The sequence below is a fragment of the Ursus americanus genome, chromosome 2, assembly GCF_024610735.1.
Source record: "Ursus americanus isolate L20-20 chromosome 2, mUrsAme1.1.p, whole genome shotgun sequence".
NCBI classification, from domain to species: domain Eukaryota; kingdom Metazoa; phylum Chordata; class Mammalia; order Carnivora; family Ursidae; genus Ursus; species Ursus americanus.
Genome location: NC_142128.1, coordinates 80,270,109 through 80,273,698, shown reverse-complemented (window position 1 = coordinate 80,273,698; position 3,590 = coordinate 80,270,109). Strand labels below are relative to the sequence as shown.

The 3,590-nt window shown below is 41.1% G+C and overlaps 1 pseudogene; it reads right to left on the bottom strand.

Annotated features, from left to right (window-relative positions):
• Nucleotides 1–2,336: 2,336 nt before the first annotated feature.
• On the bottom strand, nt 2,337–3,306 carry LOC123801376 (L-lactate dehydrogenase B chain-like; annotated as a pseudogene).
• Between the last annotated feature and the right edge of the window lie 284 nt (nt 3,307–3,590).

Below are 3,590 nucleotides of genomic sequence, written 5' to 3'. Positions count from 1 at the left end.
ATGTTTTATAAAATTATAGTAATTTTTTCGGAAAATTTAACGAAAGCTGAAATAAAGCCAGTTACCTTGCTTGCACTGTCATGGACTTATTTGATGCTTTACTGGTTTCATTCATTGAACCAGCTTTTATCGATATCCTATTTCTGGTAAACATGGAGGTAGATGTACTACCCAGATCCCATTCAGGGAAGGACTTAATGACCCAGCTGTCAGCTCTTTGGGGGTTTACTTTTCCTGAAGAGAGTTGCATGGCCTGATTCACATTCTTCCTGGGGCAGCTCACATCCAGTGACAGATTATGGTAGGGTAGAAGGGCTCAACCGGTTAATAGAGAGTGGTGTGTGTTGCAGGGAGAGACGGGTGTGGATCTGGGAAAAATCAGTTGTTTATCTTACTGTGAGTAAAGTGTCCATTTTGAGGGAAATGAGTTGTTGCACTTAAATGATTAACATATAATTAATTCCACATTGTATCTTCTTTTGAATAAAAACAATTGCTCTTATACCATGAATATTTTAATGTAACTAGATAGTTAGTCTGCATAACAGATTTATGGCTTAAATTCAACCATCCTACTTCAACTTCTAGACTCTGCTGCCATTTTAGCTCTGTTATAGGCTACTCTGTAAGCAAACCCTCGAGTTGTTGGTCTTTTCTATCCTTTTCCCCATTCCATTGGAGTTTAATGGACCTGGATACTGGTGAGCTTCACAGAGTTCCAGAAAATTTCAAAAAATGGTTGCATCCACTTGTACCTGGTAAGGGGTGTAGGAAGTACTTCTCCAATCACATTGCTGGGCATTCTTTCCCAAACACCTTATGGGAGGCCAGGATGTCATCTGTTTCCTTTTTAACCAGGTTATTCTGGCACACAGTTTGCCCTAGTACTGATGTCTGAGGGTGAGTTTTGACGAAATCTTGACACTAGGAACTGATCGTTATTGCAGATACCTGTAATTCTCAGAGGGCCACATCTCCCCTTCCTTTTCTTTCTTCAGATTCTAAAGAAACTCTTGTATTACCCAGTTTGGTCATTAAAAACTCTGAACTCTCTCAGTGGCTACAACCATCATTACCCCTCTGCGAGATGAAAAAAGGCAAAACAACAACAATAAAACACTCAACAAAGCCTTCTATCACTAACCAAAGGGCCAGAAAATTGGCAGCCTTATAAAACAGAACGTTTTTAGAATATAACCACTCTATTCTAAACTAGATCACAGATCTTATCCCCACCCCACCCAGATCAGCAAAGGCTAAATGGGAACCTAGACTTCTACACTCACTGGGCTATTAGGAGAGTCGCCAAACCACACTCCTCCTGCCACGGGGGTAGTGTCCTAAAAAACTGGGCAGGGAGCAGGGAGCAGTATCCTCACAGGACACTTACAAGTCTCAACCCTCGGGCCAGTGGAGACCACATGGGGAGCCTGGACTTCCACCTTCACCCTGAAGTAATGAGGTGTCCTCTTCCTGCCCTCCCCAGGTTGATATCAGAAGAGATACTTGACCTGTCCCTGCCCCTGCCTCTGCTACTCAGCACTGTGGTCACACTCCATACCTTGATATTATCAGTTCTGTAAACTTTCCTTACATTCAATTTCATATATTCTATCCTCAGACCACCAGCTTCTACTTTTCTCTCAGCCCTTCCAGAAACAAAACCTCAAATACCCTTTCATTCACCAGCACTTCAATTCATTGATTTAAACACCTTTCCATTGGCTTCCATCCCCTTGACATTCTTTCTTCTTGCTCATCCACTTTGCATTCCATGGTTAAACATTATAATCCCTTCCTTGACTATAGCTTTAATTCTTTTGCTCCTCTCAGGTTTGTTGTTCTTGTTTGGTGAACCACAGCATGGGTTAAATAGAACCTCTGCTTACTCCATGCTTTGACCCACATAGCTGAGTATGAGTAGAAAAAACATACAGCCATCCTGAATGGTTATCCTTTAGATTCATGACCATGAATCTAATGACTGCGAGAAATTCATAAATGCTGCCTCCTGGCAATAATGCTACATTTCTTTCCCTCCCTCTCTCCCTCCTTCTTTCTTTCTTTCTTCCTTTCTTCCTTCCTTCCTTTCTTTCTTCCTTTCTTTCTTTCTTTCTTTCTTTCTTTCTTTCTTTCTTTCTTTCTTTCTTTCTTTCTTTCTTCACACTATGATAGTTAATTTTATTTGTTCAAGGGCTCATATTGCAAGCATTAAACCAAGTATGGGCTTTGATTCTATGAGCCCAGATTCACATATTTAGGAAGATAAACTGTGATCCACGTATATGGATGAAAAACTAAAGGCTCATAGTTAATCACATTGTAGTTTTAAATATCTACAGCCGAAAAGCCAGAAGTCACCTGTCTTTTAGATCTTTCTGGATGTCCCATAAGGTATCTGCTCTTTTCTTGAGCTGAGGAACCTCATCATCCTTTAGCTTCTGGTTGATAACACTGGTTAATCCCTGAGCAATCAGGATACATGGAAGGCTCAGGAAGACTTCGTTCTCCATGCCATGCATTCCCTTCACCATCATTGACACTGGATGAATCCTGGATAGATTTTTCAACATGGCTTTAATAGGATCAACTACACTTAATCCAGTAGTCCAGTTGGTATATCCTTTTAGCTTGATGACTTCACACACACTTTCAAGCACCATGTTATGCATTTCCTTCCAATTTGCACTGTTGTTGTCTGTTCCTGTTTCTAGTTTCAATTCCTGGAGAGAAACACCTACCGCATTCACTCTACTCTACACAGCCACACTTGAGTCGCCATGTTCTCCCAAAATCCATCCATGGCAGCTGCTGGGATGAATGCCAATTTTTTCAGCCATAAAATAGTGAAATCTAGCAGGATCCAGACTACACTCACTTCCAGTCACACAGTGCTTAAATCACTAAGTCCACTTAGTTTCCAGGTAGCATATCTGAGAATATCTACTGGGTTGGAAACCACAATTATGATACAATCAGGACTGTACTTGACTATCTGAGGAATAATGAACTTGAAGACATTTACATTCCTCTGCACCAGATCGAGCTGGCTCTCTACCTCTGGCTGGTGGACTCCTGCAGTCACCACCATAATCTTAGAGTTGGCAGTCATCGAGTAATCTTTATCTGCCACAATTTTAGGTGTTTGAAGAAATAAGCTCCTATGTTCCATATCCATCATTTCTCCTTTGAGTTTATCTTCCAAAACCTCCACAAGGGCAAGTTCATCAGCCAGAGACTTTCCCAGAATGCTGATGACACATGCCATACCAACTTGTCCAACACCCGTGATAGTGATTTTATTGTTTGGGATTGTTGCCTATTTTTCAGCAACTGGTGCGATCAGTTTTTCCTTTAAGAGTTGCCATTGTGCCCAGAGAGAAACTGCTGTAAGTGTCACGTGAAGAAGACAATGTCAGCTTCGTGCCAGTAATGCTACATTTCTTTAGTTCACTCATTCTTAGTGGCGGTTATCTTGTTCCAAGCAAGCAAAAATCGATTCTGGGAGGAGAAGAGTGTAAAAAAGTGGGGAAAAGAAAGTATGAGAAACATTGGTCTATCCCATTCACTTTCACACTTTTCTGGAGATG